The sequence below is a fragment of the Pseudopodoces humilis genome, chromosome 6 (assembly GCF_049639895.1).
Source record: "Pseudopodoces humilis isolate 2021_Gansu_Grassland_sample_001 chromosome 6, ASM4963989v1, whole genome shotgun sequence".
Taxonomy (NCBI): domain Eukaryota; kingdom Metazoa; phylum Chordata; class Aves; order Passeriformes; family Paridae; genus Pseudopodoces; species Pseudopodoces humilis.
Genome location: NC_142205.1, coordinates 67,037,877 through 67,054,732, shown reverse-complemented (window position 1 = coordinate 67,054,732; position 16,856 = coordinate 67,037,877). Strand labels below are relative to the sequence as shown.

The window sequence follows — 16,856 nt, the reverse complement described above, 5'->3', positions numbered from 1 at the left end:
TGTTTTTTCTGACAGACCACAATTGCTGCAGAGAAGCTGTCCACTCATTACTGCAAGCTCTGGGGAAAAGGAGTGACAGAATTTAGACCTGTATGGGAGAGGAGCGTTAGTCTAAAGAGACACTTGCTGTGGCAAGCATAATATGTAAATTCCAAAGTTAAGCACTTTGGAAAAAGTCCAAAAGATGAAGATACATACATTACTGCTCCTGGGGGGAAGGAAGGGAATCTTAAATGTCTCCATAGAGAATATTTACTTGGCTTTTTTTCCTTTCCTTTTTTTAAAGGGCAAGACAGCTGTGGCTGAGAAGCCTCACACTTGGATTAGGCTATCTGGTTCAAGTTTAATGGTAAAAGTTAGTTTATTCTGTTGCTAGCTGGGCTAAAACAAGAAAGTAAGTTTACTGTCCTAACATTCTGCACTGCTGGGGCAGGCACTTATCTACCCTCCCCTGTCAGTGACCTGAAATCAATAACATCCAAAGCCCTTAAGGAAGCTAAAATGAAGTTACTGGTTCAGCTGGCTTCGTTGGGGACAGTTGTTCCTGCCACAGTGCTGTCCTCACAATTAGCTGTGATTAACAGTCCTGCTGCAACCAATACTCCAAGGCGAGACTGGAATGGGAAATGCAGCCTTGGGGACTATGTGAGGTCTCTCACAACAACAAATTATCTTCAAAAAGCAGCTGATCCTGCTTTGCCTTGCTCTGATAATGGAAAACTGTGTTCTTTGTTTTTGTCTTTTCCTTTCTTTTCTGTGCCCAATACTGCATGCTTTTTAATGCCAAAGCAGCTTTTAAAGCACCTCCACCCCAGGTGTTTTAGCAGGTTAATCTTCTGGAATATTTTAACAAAACACAAACATTCAGTCACAGAGTGATTTCTGCCATGTTTATGCTTGCATTTTGAAAACCCAGAATATTTCTAGGTAAGTACTGGTAGATTATTTTAGGTACACCAGAAGAGATCTGTTTCTGGTATTTTGGAAAGGTCCCAGTTCAGAGGGATAGAAAGAACTGGCCTGTTCTGATGAGTATGTCTGGATTGTATTGTAATTAAGGAATAAAGAATTCTGATTCCTAGTAGGTATCCTTCAGAATATTTTAATCTAACCCGAATAAAACCATTGTGTTTAAATAAGGGAGGTGATTAATGGGATAATGGGAGGGGACATAGTTTCACTTCTTGTAAAAGGAGTGCAAGTATAAACTTGACAAAAAATTGCTGTTTTAGTTTGTTTTGAGGATGGACAAATCACAGATAGCTTAAAGAGCTACACAGGTCCTTGGCTTGTCCTTTCATAGTTTATTGCATTTTTCAAACTATGGTTTTGGAGGCTGAACATGGATTTAGGTTAATCTTTTAGTCACGCATCTATGTAAACTTTTATATGTTGATGACATTATCTCCTGAATGGTAGTAAACTTGGATCCTGCTTGTCTTCTTAGTGGTATGTCCTTCTCCTTTTGGGAAACTTAGCACATGTCAGTGAACCAGCAAAGGATGAGAATCCAAGCAGAATATTCGAGTCAGATTTTTTTTTTTGCCTGTTTAAGAAGTTGCTCATTGCATTGTCATTCATACTCGTCTTCCCGTGTGACAGGATGGGCTCATCAGATCCCAGGGAGATAAAGCGGAATTTGTCAGCTCCTAGGGGGCCAAAGTAAGCATCCCTCTGACTAACAGTCTTTGAGTACTGTGTCAGGAGTTATGGGAATTTGGAGTTACATGCTGCTGTTGAGTGGCATGGCAAAATATGGTTGTGTAAGTGTGGTTAGTGGTTAATGATTTCTTTTTTTGTCTTTCCTTCTCTGCCTTCTGTGCTCCTTGCTCTGTACACGAGAGCAGGAGGGAGGATTTGGATGGAGCAATGCAGCCTCTTCATCTTTTCCTAACTGAGTCAATATTGTTGCTATTTCTAGAAAGTCATCTTTGGTCTTCTCTAAAGGACCATCAAGAGACGAGAAACATCTTTGACATGGCAATGTGGAAGGCGGGAGTTCTCCAGCATACCAGGAGCTCTGCCTGCTGGCTCTTGTGATTGCAAGCATAGTATGTTTTTTACATTCTCCCAGAATCTCATTTTGCTCCCTACTGCACTGCTTCGGAGCACGAGCCTCTGCAGCACTGGGTGTGAGAGAGAGTCTTGTGTAGGCAGTGCTGTGTTGACAAGTGCCTTGTACCATCTGCTTCCTTCCTCCACAAATCCATCAGCATCCATGCAACAGCTTGTACTTGGTAAGAGCACTGCAAGGAGATGTGATTTGGATTTAATCATTAGCAAATGTCCCTTGACTGTTTCTCAGCTGCCCCATCTGAGTTTAATTCCAGGAGAAGGAAACTGATGTATTCCTGCTTTCAGGTGTAATTACTTCAAGACAGATTGACCGTTTAAGCACACACGACACTGCTTAGCTTTAATTAGAGTAAATTGGCAGAATTTATATGACCGGTAGTTTTGGGGGCTGTCAGATGCATGAAAGTATACTTTGCATATCATTTCCTGCTGAGGCTGTGACCAAGGTACTAGCTGAATGGCTTGTAATTAGGATAAAAACACTTTGTAAATTTAACCCTATCTCCATTAGGAGCAGAGTGGAACTGGCTGGGGAAGGGGGTGGTGCTCCAGGGAGACAAAAACATTTTAAAGCGAATGAGAAGTAAGAAGTTGCTGAAGACTGTGCAATAACTCAGTCAAGTGTTATTGCCAAACTGGAGTCTTTGTAGAAAGGCACGGCTGATTTGTGAGTGTGTAAGTAAGATTTATAAACCCCAAAGATAATTTTTTTCTGGAACACTATTCTAGCATATTGTGTGACCCCAGTGTTGATATAACTGAGATTAAAAAGAAAAAGAGGTTTGGCTGGATGTTCTGTCACAACGGTTCTTAGTGCACCGATTCAGAGTGCCCTGGAATAATGTTAGACTTTGCTGGATCTGCTTCTGACTTGACCCTCAGCTGTAGCAGCAGTGCTAACAATGAGGCAAGGAGTACATGAAGAGACCACAAATCATTGACTGAGCAGTAAGAGAAGCACTATTGAGCCCCTTCTGAGCAACCTGGAGGGAAGGGCCTCTCTTTGCTGTGTCCTAGACCCCATTCCTGGTTGGAGAAGCTCTATCCCAAGCCAGGAGCAGAGAGGTTGTGCCAAGCACCTGCTGATGGATGTTGTCAGTGTAGTTTGGATGCAGTTTACAGTCAGTCTCTGCCTGGCAGCTGGGGAATCTCCATTTAAAAAATTGTGGAAGATGCAGGGTCCTCAGTTTTCCCAAAGAAGGAATACCTGACCATAGGTTGAAATTAGATTAAATTATTGGCACAAGATTTGCTAACTTATCTCTGCTTAATGTTGGGAGCTCCTACTGATGGTATTCCGTAAGAATACAGTTGGAAACAGCAGGGGTTCTTTTTCTGGAATAGCCCAAAGTGTATTATTTTCTGTTTTATTGCTTGGCACATAAAAGGTGGTTGTATTACCTTGCTGATTTGAAGTTCTGTGAAGAGGCTTACTGGAATTGATCTCAAATGTCTTCTGTGATGAGGTCAGGATGGAATAGGAATCTGTTTGCCTGAGGATGCTGCAAATATGGTAGGTCCAACATACTTAGATATTCTCCTTTTTATTATCTGCATACTTTATGTTGGGCCTGAGACCTGTGAAGAAAGTGGAGGAGCTGTGGTCTTTCACACTTGGGTACTGATATTTAAGTTTCTGAACAGCTCAGAGTTCTGAGAGGACTTTTATTTCTGTGTCATCTGCACCTGCTGAGACACATCTCTGCTTTAATTTGGTGTAAGTGCACCACTATCCAAACATGATATATCTGGGTCCAATAGTCCCTTGAAACTGTGTTTTCTCTAGTCAAAGGGATGGAGTCTGTAGATGGATAGAGGTGGTTATCTTGTGTTAATCATGAGAGAGGCCAGTCCGGCTGCTCCTTGTTGCTGCTTTCATGGGGTTTTTGCTTCTGTGACTGAATTTAAGTACAGTCAACAAGACCTGCATCTGCTGATGAGTTAAGAGCTTGCTGTCAGCACCCATTCTCCCAGCACAGTATCAGTACTTCAGATTTCAGTCACCCTAATCTCTCTGCTTTCAGAAATGGAGTCCTGCATCCCTGAAAATGAGACACAGCAGAAACTCTGTTGATCTTTCTTCCTAAGATCATGCATTAACAGCATTCTGGCAGGACTAAGGTAAGTAAGTGTGAGGAAAAACTCCAAGTTCCTTGCTGTTCATTGTTCTCCTTCTCTTAATACAAACATTGCTATAGCAATTTCTGATAAGAAACAGTTTTTCTGAAGTCCATGTGTTCCAGGCTTAAGCAAAATGACAAAAATAAGGGCTCAAGATGAATAACAAGCATTTTAGTGCAGCAGAGGAATGGTGATGGTCGTGGTGGTGCTGTGCATTTGCTTCTAAGCCCAGCACAGATATTTTTTCCTGTCACTTTTTTTTTTTAGCAGGATGCTGGGGATGCAAAACAAACATGAAATGTTTAGGGGCAGCATTTTATGCTGTGACTAGTCTGTCTTCTGTGAAGCTAATAATCCTCCCAAATTCTTCTACAGGGGAAGTCATAGATTTGTACTTTTCACTGCATGGCACATCACAAACCAGAAACGTGGTTAATGGCTGCTAATAAGTCCCTGAATTCTCCTCTTCAGGGAGCCTTCCCTCGGGAGAGCCGTTATTGTTAATCTGGTTAAATCTGGATGTTTCCCCTTCTTTTCTTATATTGTTTGTTCTCCTTTGAGGTAGTTACAGTTCATTTATGTCTAGTGAAGGGGCAAGTGGTGTTTGCCAGAGCCGGCTGCAGGGGCCGATGGGCGCCCGTTTGCATGGGCCTCGTTACAAAGGCAGACCACATCCTGGCCAGGACAAAGTGCTGTCTGATCCACAGCCGGCACACACCAGTGCCTGCCTGGAGCCACGCCAGAGTGTGGGCAGCCTTTGTGAGGAGGCACTGTGTTAGTCTGCGTGGAAGTCGAAGGAAGGGATAAACCAACTAAATTAATCTTTCTTTCCATTCTCTGGCAGTGCTTCCACCAGTCAAAATATGCATGTGATTCACTACAGTATAAATTTTTCCTGTGCTTTTTGTTTGCTGTCATCTAGCAGAAAAGTGGTGTGTCATTCACTCAGCTGCTTTGCTGGGAGCAGAACATAGAGAAAATTAAAATACCCTATCTTGGGTATCTTCTTGCAAAGATATTCTTGCTTTGTGTGCAAGAGGTATCTTTGCAACCAACTGATAAATACAATGTTTGTCATCTTCCATCTAACAAGTTTTAAACCCCCCATGCAGCTCAGGCTCCAGGATTTAAACTTCCAGCTCTTGCTGAAATGGGTGGGTAAGCAGCTATGTGCTTGTCAGCTGTGTCTAACTCATATAACAGAAAACCAGAGCTTGTGGGGAAGAGGGAGAAGGTGCTGTTGTAGGACAAATACAAATCATTATTTTCTGACAGTTAAGGACAGCAAAAGGAATCCACAATGGATTTGGTGACGTAGTTGGAGATATTACCCCGTACTTCCTTGATTTTGGGTGAGTAAAAAAAACATAAAAAAATCAGAGGAACAACTGTTTTTCTTTTCATTTAAACAGCACAATAAAATATGAACTCTGTGGAATGCTATGCAACTTAGGATGATTTTTAAAATGAGTACAGCTGCATAGGTTTGGGCTTTTTTGGGTCTTGCATTGCATTTCTCAGTTGAGAGAATTATCATGTGGCTACAGGGTTTTAATAAACCTTTTTGCAGCTAAAATAAAATGTTGAGGTTTGATGGGAAAGCAGATTGAAGTGGAACATTGGTTACATCAGTAAATGTGCCTTATTCTCAACTGGCAGTGGTGAGTGTGAGTCAGTTTGTTTCAGCCTCTAAAAATACCATATGTCTTTATAATTCCAAACAAGTCCTTCAGATGGACAGAAAGAGTGCTCTTTTTTTCTGCTTAAATATGGCTCAGTGTCTGCTGAATATCTCTGAAAACACACCAGCCCACATCCTGGTTTGCCACTGCTGTCTACCTCATCAAAAAGAGTGACCCCACAAAGGTATGAACCTTCAGCTCGCTGTGGGGATGCTGGTCCTCTGCCTCGTGTTTGCAGGTGCTGGAGAACAAAGTCAGTCCTAACATAAGCAGGTGAGTTTTCTATTCAAGCTGATGGGAGTTGTCCCCATCTGGGGAATGAACTCTTTAAAAATGCACTTGTGGAAAAAGTCCTCACAGATTTTGTTTATCCAGTTTTTGGGTAAACATGTTATCCTAAAAACTAGTCTGTAAGTCCAGCTTTACCACATGATTCAGTACCAAAACTACGTGAAATTAGCCCTTTTTCTTTGGATCTCATGGGTTTGACCTGAGAATAATTCTGAGTTTTTTAGTTTACTTGAATCTCAAAGTTGAGCAAAATTAACAATTTTGTTTAAATCAACAAAAGTGCTTTGAGAAAATACCTATTTCCTAGAATAATCTGGGATCCTAGTTGGTTTCAGGCCTTTCAGAGTAGGCAAATACACTGACTGGGACGCCTTTTCTTCACTGATCTCATTCAAATGTGTTCCTGGTCAAACTCTGAAAGGAGGTGGATTTTGTGTTTTATTGGGAGCAGACCAGTCATTCACTGTTGGGACTCAAATCCATTTGTCTTGAAATCTTGGAGTCCATTTGCTGATACATATTCTGGTAGAAACCAGCAGGAATTCTAGTGGCCATCATGTATGTATTTGTCTGCTTGACTGATCTGCCCTAAAGTTGTGAAACCACTTTTACAGTGAAAAGACATTTTTGAGCCCTAGAAGGAAAAAAACCCATCAAATCCCAAAACGCACATCTTTTGGTCTGAAGTCCACATGTGGACTTCATTTCTTCCACAATTTTACAAAACACATTTTATATTTTTTGTCCAAATTCTATTAATAACTTCATCTGTACTAAATACTGTAGTATTTAAATTTTTGCCATTAATTTTCTTTTCTGCTATTATGACTGTGAGAGAGTAACTGGGAATATTTGATACACCTGTTGAATAGCACAAAAGGACTGTCCAAAAGCATTATAGAGAGAATTCCTCATCCATCTGTAGAGAATTATGGACTATTGCACCCATTTTTGTCAGTACAGCTATATTTGTGCACAAAACATTTATTCAGACAAGTGCTGAACTTGAAGGAACCAAACTAAAGACGAGTGCTGTTTCCAGTGAGTAAGAACTGTGAAAATGCGCTGATAGAATTTAGAGTTTATTTACAATACTCCCTGTGTCTTCCTACAGTTGTTGAACATTTTCTGTTCCAGACAGTCCCAAATCAGGCTGGTCATGTTTACTTTGAGATGTGTGGTGTTCATAATCAGATGCATAAAATTTGATTTTCCTCTTACAATGTAAACTTCCAGGACAATGTCAGAGAAATTTGATAATGGGTTTACTTTTGCTGTAACCACAAACCTTTTTGTGGGTGTTCTGTTCAGCTTAGATGGAGAGTGTGGGAACGTCTAGAAGGAAAAGCGCAAATAATATTTCTGTGACTATGTTGCAGCTCAGTTATGCCATCTGCACTCCTTCAGAATGCTCAAGTAGCACCACTGTTTTTCTGGTGGTGTAGCACCAGTAAGAAGAGGTGCCATGGAGGGGGTTGTAGTGCTCTGTGCCAGCTCTTTGCTCTTCTCTAATTGCGCAGTGTTTGTCCCATGCAGCCTGCAACATTATTATTATTGCTTTTTTTTTCAGCGTTGTACTGAAATTTCAGCACTTGGATATTGTAATGGGGTGTCAGATACTTATCAGATACTTGAGACCAGATAAGGCTCATGAGGGGGTTACAGCACTGAAAATTAATCCCTTCCCCTCCAGTCCTGTACTGTAGGTTGGCCTTTTCAGAATGGTGTTGGCTTTTTTTGGTTGTAGTAGGGTTGGTTTTGTTTTAATTACATGGATATAGGAAGTACTAGAGCTTTACTGGAGTTGCATGTGAGGGAACAAGCTATTGTCACTGTTTGTGGGAGGAATCTGCTCAATAAGCCGATATACGGGTCCCTATGTCAGCTGATAGCCCCCCCCCGTTAAAGCCTGTTACCATAGGCCTGTGTTTCCTCCTGCTCTTGTCACTTGAAAAGCTCTAAAGCCATCACTCTTTATTTATCTGGGTTTAGAGAGAATGGGAAGAGCTGTTTCAAATCCCCAGGAAACGAGCTGAACAAAGGGTGTGATTTGCTAGGTCAGACCAATGGCTTATCTCTTCTCCTGGCCGCTCCCAGCCTTTGGCCTTTATCAGTGCCTCAGGCAGCAGTGGGATCACTTGCCCAGGTATCTTCTCAAATAGGGGGTACAATGAGGGGCTGGGTGTTTCTTTGGCCAAAAAACCCAGTTGCTTTATACCTTGAAGCATGTTTTTTTCTTGTAGCAGTGGCTTTGTTTATTTAGCAACAAATGTAGCTTGCACCCAAGGCTTTATTCCAAATGTTTGCCTTGATGTGCTGGATGCCTGACAGCAAACATGCAAAAGGAGCCCTGAAGATGTGACTTGGAAACAGAATTAACTTCCCTGCAGGAGTTGCCTGAAGGAAGTAACAGCTAACAGCACAGGATCTGCTTGGAGCTTATACTTGGGAGCAGTAGGGAACATGGAGCTTTTTTGTGATTTAGGTAGACTCAGCTCTCAGTGCTGGACATATAAGATCTCATTTTGCGTTTTAAAAACATCCCATTATTTTCTCTGCCTATTTCAGGTTTGATTCATAGTGCTCCTCAACACTTCCAGTGATAGAAACTAATATGTGGTGGTGAGATGTGCTTGCAGGCATAAGTATTTCTATTTTTAGAGAGTGTGAATATCTGCATGGCTTGTCCATGGCCTTTGGAGGCATGGTAAGGAACGGAATTCCTGGATTACATACTCTAGGAATCATTACAGTGCTTGGGCTGGCTCAGACAGGATTCCAGAGACTCCACTTCTTCCAGGAGTCTCTGGAGAGTGTAAATCAGAGAGACAGCACAAGCATCCCTGTCAAGAATGAAGTGTGTGCACTGGTGCAGAGCAAGGGTGACATTGTGACCTTTCCCCCTCTCTGTCCTTTTGCAGGCAGCAAAAGCATTCTCTGCCTGTGTTCTAGGCAGGAGACTGAAGATGCCAGGGTGATTTTCCATGGTTTTATTCTCAGAAGAGTCTTGTTAAGTGTCTCTGACGTGTTTTTTTTGTTGTGTTTTTGTTTGGGTTTTTTTTAATTTTATTTTTAATAATGTTTGTACATTTCTGGTTTACACTCAAAGTTGCTCAATGCAGACAGAATAAAATAGAGGTCTTCAAGAATCTGTCTTCCTGTGGGCTTCCCTTCAGAGATCTTCCAGGCTTTTTTTTTAAAAGAGTCTTCAAGTTCTACTTTCTTCTTGGGTTAATTTTGAATCTGTTTAACAGGGATAGTGACTCTGTGATCAGAGGACTAGCTTGGGTGATGCCTCAATTTCACCATGGAAAAAACCTCCAGAGGGAAAGGTGCTTTTCTTAGCTGCTGCACACAGTAGCAGAAGGTGATCCACTGAGAGGTGCAGATGCTGAACAGAGAGGGCAGAATTCCCTCCTGTCCAAGGGGTCTGCATGGTTGCTTTGCTTTTCACTTCAGTGCCACTTAAAGGCTGTTTTCAGTGCTCAAGTAGGACTTAAGTACTGGAGTTCTTGCTGGCACACCAGTGAGGGAGGGTTATGGGTGAATAGTTCAGTAGTGCCAAGAGACAGTAACTTGCTTTGATGGTTCTGGTGGGTTTATTTTTGTCTTATGAGATGTTGCTGTGATGCAAATTGATGGAACTTTGGCTTCAAAGCCATGGTAGCGTGTCTGAACTGTTTCTATGCTGCTTCATTTCTTTCCCTGTCTTCATTTAATGTGTCATCACAACAAGCTTTTAGTGAGGCACTAATTAAAGATTGCTATTTGATGATTTCAGTCACTGGTTTCTTCCTTGTGGATTTGGAGAAATTGATTTCTTCATGTCATCCTCTCATGCATCTTGCAGAGGCACCTTTATTGCACTTTAAATAGGGATGCTCCTGCAAACTCCTGCTTCAAGATACTTCAGAGGCTGAGTTCAACCATCAGAAAACCCCCTGGAATCCTGAATTGTTTCCAGGCTTCTAATGGTTGTGTCCCTACAAATCTGGTAGCATTGAGATGTCCAGCTTTATCCCACCTCATCAATTCCATCATGTAGCCTGCGTGGTGGGGGGGCAGTGCTGGGGAAATCACGAGCTGCATTAAGCAGGCAGCCTTGCAAAAGCTCTTGGTTTGTAGTTTCCTCTCTTCAGTAGCAGTAAAATGCTGCTGTCTCACATACCACGGATACCTGTCTATCCACTTAGAGCAACCAGATAGTGTGCTTTATGGGTACAAAGGTCAACTGGACAGGTTCATGAAAGAGAAATTAATTGAGGGTGACTAAATAGATAAAAAGGAGTCTGGCACAGGAAGTCTCTGATCCTCAAATGGTTGGCTGCTGGGAGACTGCTAGGAGGTATCGTGTGTGCTCACCCAGTTCTTCTGCTCCTTGTGAGAGATCTGCTCTCTGCCACTACTGGGGGACAGGCTCTTGGGATGGGTGATTTGTTCTGACACAGCGTGGTAGCTTTTAGTTTTTCATATGTAACCTCCTTCTCCACAGGAGAAAATACTACAGCATGGGCACCTGTTTTAAACAGCTGTGACCTTGTTACTGGAAGGATTAAAATATAAATCTGAATGACCTGGTCCTGACATGCACTTCATTTTGGAGGCTTGCTCTCTTTCAAACCTAAAAGTGTCAAAAGCTCCACCTGCCTTTGGGGCTCCTATTCTCTCTGGTGTGGTGAAAAGCTAAAATTTACATAGGGGAATTGGGAAAATGGCTAATTTGAGAGTAAAAATATTTGTGTTTTGTCATTACCAGGATCAGTACAAGCCTAATTGTTGCAATCCAGGCCTAGCTCCTGGCTGGACAGATCCTTTAGGAAGTTGCTGGTGTCATCTTCCAAGAGTTCCATGGTTGTGTGTGTTGACCCCATAGGTGCAGCCTGAAGCCAGGGAGCTTGTGTAGGTCTCCACAGGCTCACCAAGACAGCGCAGCGGCCCCAGGGCCCCGGTTAAATGTTAACAGCCCACTGCCAGCAGTGTGTCTGGGGCAGCGAGCAGGTACTAGTGGCTGCAAGTTCAGCATGCTCTAATTGGCAACACTAATCTGCCTTGGCATGCTCTCAGGTGTCTGTTTCACCTCGTTACAGCTTGCTTCAGGACTGCTGCATGTTCCCTGTATTTTTGTTGTCTTAAGTATATCGGGCGTAATTTTGTAGGCTTAACTCTCTCTGACTGTGCGCTCTCTGTTAGTGTTTTAAAGCATTCTGAGGCAGATATGTTTGTTTGCTTTTGTCCTTAAAATTCAGATGAACAGTCTGTCTTGCATGAGCCTTACATTTTGGAGGCGCTTGCAGCTGGTTTAATTATTCCTGTGCTGGTTGCTGTGACTCGGAAGTGGAAATGCCCAGTGAGCTCATAGTAACTTTTGAAATCCAGACACATTAATGCACTACTTGCTTAGGTGCTTAATTAGCATAGTAACTAAGTAACTGGGCTGCAAGTAAACTGTGCCTGAGCTGGCATCCTGTCAGGGGTAGGAGCGGGCACTGTTGGCGGCTGCTCGATGGGCAGCGAGTGAGGCGTTTCTGATAGAGAGAGGGTTTTCTCTCCAAGTTAATGAAGACTGGAACGAAGTCAGAAAATGTGGCTGCTGGGCTGGCAGCCCCCAGGTAGGAGCAGGAGCTGTGGGACACCTGAGGGAATTTCCATCTGCCTCCCTAACACAGCTGTGTGCTGCTGGACGAGCATGGGGACACACAGGCACTGTGCTGGTGCTGGGCTCTTCACTTCTTGGGACTCTGTGCCAGGTGCCCTCGCTGCTGCTGCTGCTTCTGTACCATTCAGAGGCTCTGTTCCATCTTAGATTAGAGAATATCCCATTGGGCAATTGGATTTAATGGAGCTGAACTTCACTGTGACAGTTGTCCTTGTGGTTTGTTGCTACCTTGCTGTGGAGTCTTGTGTCATTGCTAACTTTAGGGCTGGGAGCCACAGAGCATTGTCCCAGTGCCCTGGTGAGCAGTTCCCAGTCAGAACTGGGCTGAATTTGTGCATGAGTGTGCATGAAACTGCCTTGAAGATGGCAGAAGAATTTGTCTCTTGCCAATTTCCATCTAAACTGGACACTTCATAAAGGCCTCATGTATGTGTTTGAAAGGGTTAATGTGTCAGAATTAAATCATCTTGAGGGAGATTTATCCAGCTACAGTGCCTTACACACCCCTCAAATCCTATTTAACCTCCTAAACAGTTATGTAATGCCTTGGCCTCGTGCATGTGGGAGAGTTTCACCCAGTGTGGACAGGTCTAAAGGAATGTGTGTGATCCTGTGAAGTAGGTAGCACATAGGGGTGACTTAATCCCCCGCTGAAATACAGCCACAGCAAACACCTTTTCACTTCCAAGAGGAAATGAAGAGGAATATCCAAATATCCACTTGAAGACTGAAGACACGCTTTTAGCAAGGGAGCTATAATGACAGAAATAGCATTCCAGCCAGGATATCTGCTGCTGTAGTGTCTCTATTCCTGGGTTTCCTCCTCAGCAGGCCATGTTACATTTCTCTTGCTTGCGTGAGGAGCCTGGGATCACTTCAAGATGGTGGAGTTGCTCAGCAGGAGAGTTATGTACCACTACATTTCCTGTTCAAATGCATTTCCTCCCGTTATTGACTGACAAGGAGGAGGAAGGGAATTTTTTTCAGAAAGGCGGGAAATGAGCCTTAGACAGCTGCTTTCCAGATTGTAGAGAAAACAAGTGGTTTTTTTTTTTTAAATCTTCTCAAAAACATGCGTTTTCCCACTGCCACTTCACAGTGTAATACCTTAATGTGCCAGAGGTTTCTGAGGGGCCGGGGAAGAAAGCAACTTGTTGGTGTGGGAGCTGCCTCAGCAGCAACAAGCAAGGGTTAAAAATTGCCCAGGGAATGCTGAAGGCAACAAGAATAATCTCACGTGGTTATGCCATAAGGAAACTTCCAGCCCTTATGGTTGGACTGAAACAAAAACCATTTTTGTCACTTTTCTCTCTGGCTCCCTGTGGGAATGTGGGGCTGTGGAAGGGCTGCATAAGGCTAGAGAGATGATCTTGTTAAGTGTTCTAGCTCATAGGGTTGTTCCTTTAGTGTGGTGTTGTATCACCATGAGATTTTTTTGGGGAAGGAGTTTGCTTTTTTTGGTTACTTGCAAAGGCCTTAAAGGCCTTGTCTTGAAAACAGCTGTCTGCTGGACAATGGAGTACTAAGCGTGGCAGGCTTGGAAATAGAAAGGAGTCTTTGGAACCAAAATGTGAAAATCCTGAGCTCTATGCAAGTGGATGGGAGAAATGTGGAAATGCTAGGAGGTCAGATCAATCTCTGATACAGTCCTGCATCAAATGTCTTTTTTTTCTTTTCTTTTTTTTTTTTTTGTAATTTAAAAAGATTTAAAACTTTAATAGTTGCTGAAGTGAGTTTGCTGTTGTGGTTGTGGTATTTTTTTTTTTCATAGGCAGTAGAAGAAGAAATGAAAAGCATTAACAGCCTTGCAAGGTCACTGGGACCTGAGCAGAATTATTAACCAGTTCTCTCTCTGTCAGGCACTCTGTATTCACTGTATCACAAGCTTGAAGCCAGACCTTATTTTACTAAGCAAAAAATGGTCCTTTTGTTGCTGTTTTTCCCCTAGTGTCATCTCTCATGGTTGCCAGGGAAACCAGTGTGTATCCTTTCAGCATAGGTTATTGGGCCTCAGGAAGGAAGTGCTCCAGTGCTGGCCTGCTATTTTTATAGAACCGTTACATAATACAATCTATTAAAGTTTCCTCTTGGTGTTTTATGGCACAAAGGGGAAATTAAGTTTGATGACTCCTAAATGTTTGATGGAGGATGTCAGGTGACTTCTGGATTGTTTTGTGCTCGCCGCATAGCAACAATATTTCTATGTGCAATTCAAGAAGAACAAATATACATTAGTGCCCTGGGCAATATTTGCCTGCATGCAGATCACCAGAGGAAATTGAATTCTAAGCAGAGCAAGTACAAACAGTGTAAAAGTGCAGGGCGCTATCAGCTAGGGAGGGTGAGACGGCAGAGTAGTTGATGTTTTGACAGCACAAGGAAAAGAGACTTAGAGGAAAAAATTATTTTCTTTTCCATGTTCTGTTGTACTGCACAGAAACTGGGAGGTGCTGCAGTCCATTGGCAATCACCATTTACATCTGCAGCATGCGTATTGTAGTAGCTCTCTACTGACACTGATATCTCAGGATTTAGTGCTGGGAGAGAATGGAGATTGAAGCTTTGGCATCACAAGACTTGATTATCTTCAAGTGAGAGAAAACTGTGTAGAATCACTGGTGTTGGTTGTATGTGAAACGTGAATAGCTCCCATATATATTCCCCTCCTAGGTTTGTTTCACATGCACACTGACTGTTCAGAGGTATATTTAAAAATAAACATTCCTGGGTTTAATACCTGTCCAGGAAGAAATCTCTGCTCAGAGACTGAGGGCTCACAATTCCTTCATCTCCTTCTTGTCAAGGTCAGGTCAACACTGAGTCTTGACTGAGCCATAGCTCCAAGTGAAAAGGTTTAGCATGCAGATGAGTTGCTGTGAAACAACATTACTGCACAACACTTGCTCCAGGGGAACTGTCCACGTGCTTGCACTTGGCCTACATCAAATATGAGATAATTCAAGACAGATTAGCCATCAGTGTCTGTTCTTTGTCTGTTGCACGTAGAAATGTATGAGTTTCATAAGTTTTTAGTTGTCAGTATGACAACTGTGTTGTACTTCAGCCCAAATTTAACGTGGATCTGGAGTTTCTAGTCTGTATGACACGCAATCAGAGGTAGCTTTGTGCTGAGTCTTCAGTGCTGTCCTTTGAAAGGAGGAGATAATGGGAATGTGAGTGGCAAGGTTTCAGGCTTTTTGGAAAAAACTGGAAACCATCTGTCTAAAAACCTGAAGTGTGGGGGGCTAAACTGCCTCCTGATCTTTATTGCTCGTGAAAGAAAGATGTCATTTCCCCTTGAAATGGAAAGCTGCCAAGAGAGTATAATTTAATTTCTATGCAAGCAGAAATCCTATTAAAGCTGAGAATTGCAATTCAAACACTTGTATTTTCAGAAGCAGCTTCCATGATATTGTGCACTGCATTGGAGGGAGATTCATCGCTGTTTTCAACTGTCCCTGCTTATTTTGAAGATGGCACTGCGCTTCCAAAACAGCAGGGAGCAAGGGAAGAATTTTCAGCTGCTTGTAATCCTTTGCAAGTAACAGAAAACCTTCTGTGCCTGTAAATCTGTGCCACACCATTCAGGGAGGACATCTGAGATGATCCCTGCTGGGGGAATTGCTTGGTGTGACTAGGTGAAAACAAGAGGGAAAGTTACAAAACTCAGGTCTTGATGCTTTGCTCCTGAGAAATAACAGGAGTTTGATTAATAACAATAAAGAACAAAAAAAAACTACTACATTTTTGACCAGGAGGTTATATAGGACCCAGAGGCTGCAAGATTTTACATGTCCCAAAGGAGGGGTGGAGGAGGAACCAGAGCTCAGTACAGTTTTACTAGGCTGCAGTCAGCATGTGTGCAGCACACTGCTGTAAATCCATGGCCATGATTTAACGTGAAGATTAGACCTTGCTAGGAATTTTCCAAGAAAACATTTTTTTCATCAAAACTTTTCATGGAAACTTGTCACTTTGGATGAAACTTTTGCGTGGAAAAATTTCTGTGATCTGGCACCGAGTTCCTGCAGAAAGCCAGAGCAGAGAGCTCAGAATAGCCAATACCCTGGAGGGTAAAGCTTTTCCTGGGAATGCAGGAGATCTGCCTGCCAAACATGAGGTCTTGATTCTCAGGTTCCTGTTCCTTCAGTGTTACAAGCTCTGACTACTGGGCTTTTTGGCTGTCCTGTGTGGATGCCTCTTCTTCAGAGGAGGGGTTGGAGGGTACATCTCCCACTCTGTCTCCTCTTTTATGTCCTGGTGCAGAAGAATTTGTTGTTGTAATCCTAAAAATGTTAGCAGGACAAGAAACAAGCTTCCCACCCTGTCCTGGGGTGCTGCATTTTCACATGTTTCCACCATATGCAGTTTCTATTGTCCTGTGGCATGTTTGTAGGCTGTGGGTCAGGCAGGATTCAATCTGCCCAGTCCTGATTGCTCAGACTGGTGGCCTGGCTGGAGTAGGTGGGTGGTTACTCTTCCACATCACTGCTTGGACTGCTTCTGCACTGGAATTAAGTTCTACCAGGACCATTTCTTAGCCAGCTTCAGTTTGGACCAGACACTTAAAATAGGTCTCCAGACACTCAGCTAATCTCAGCTTTGAAAGTTTTTCTATTTTATTGTCATTTCTGATATAAGTTGTAACTCCTCAAAGGAGCAGGCTTTGGAGAGCCTGGGTTAGGTGACTAGCTTAGCTCCACCAGGTGATAGTTTGTCTTGATCCTTTTAATTAATCCTTAATTTAAATAAAGTGGAACAGCTTCAGGAGAAGGTGTTGAAGTACCTTTTTAACCTCGCGGGTATGGCCTTCCTTGGGCAGACAGGAGACCAATTTGAATCCTCTCTGGTCTGGACAGAGAGGACATAACAAATAATGTTATTTTCATTTAATTGCTCTTTTCCCACTTCTTCCCCCAGAGACGTGTCTTTGATTTAAGACAACTTGTTAAAACTACAACTAACTTGCAAAACTTTTGGTATTGATGAAAAAGTAATTTCTGAAGGAAACTGAACTAATGAGCATATAT

At 42.7% G+C, this 16,856-nt stretch overlaps 1 long non-coding RNA gene across 4 annotated transcripts; it reads left to right on the top strand.

Annotated features, from left to right (window-relative positions):
• Positions 1-2,448: 2,448 nt before the first annotated feature.
• LOC148184218 (uncharacterized) lies at positions 2,449-16,402 on the top strand. Of its 4 annotated transcripts, none has more exons than XR_015772742.1 (7): positions 2,449-2,522; positions 3,465-3,589; positions 4,101-4,197; positions 5,473-5,549; positions 5,768-5,858; positions 5,976-6,152; positions 15,222-16,402. It is a non-coding gene; the product is annotated as an uncharacterized LOC148184218 (long non-coding RNA). The 4 variants fall into 4 exon arrangements; XR_015772739.1 differs by lacking the exon at positions 2,449-2,522 and adding an exon at positions 2,590-2,751; XR_015772741.1 differs by lacking the exons at positions 2,449-2,522; positions 15,222-16,402 and adding exons at positions 2,590-2,751; positions 9,092-9,287.
• The last annotated feature ends 454 nt before the right edge of the window (positions 16,403-16,856 follow it).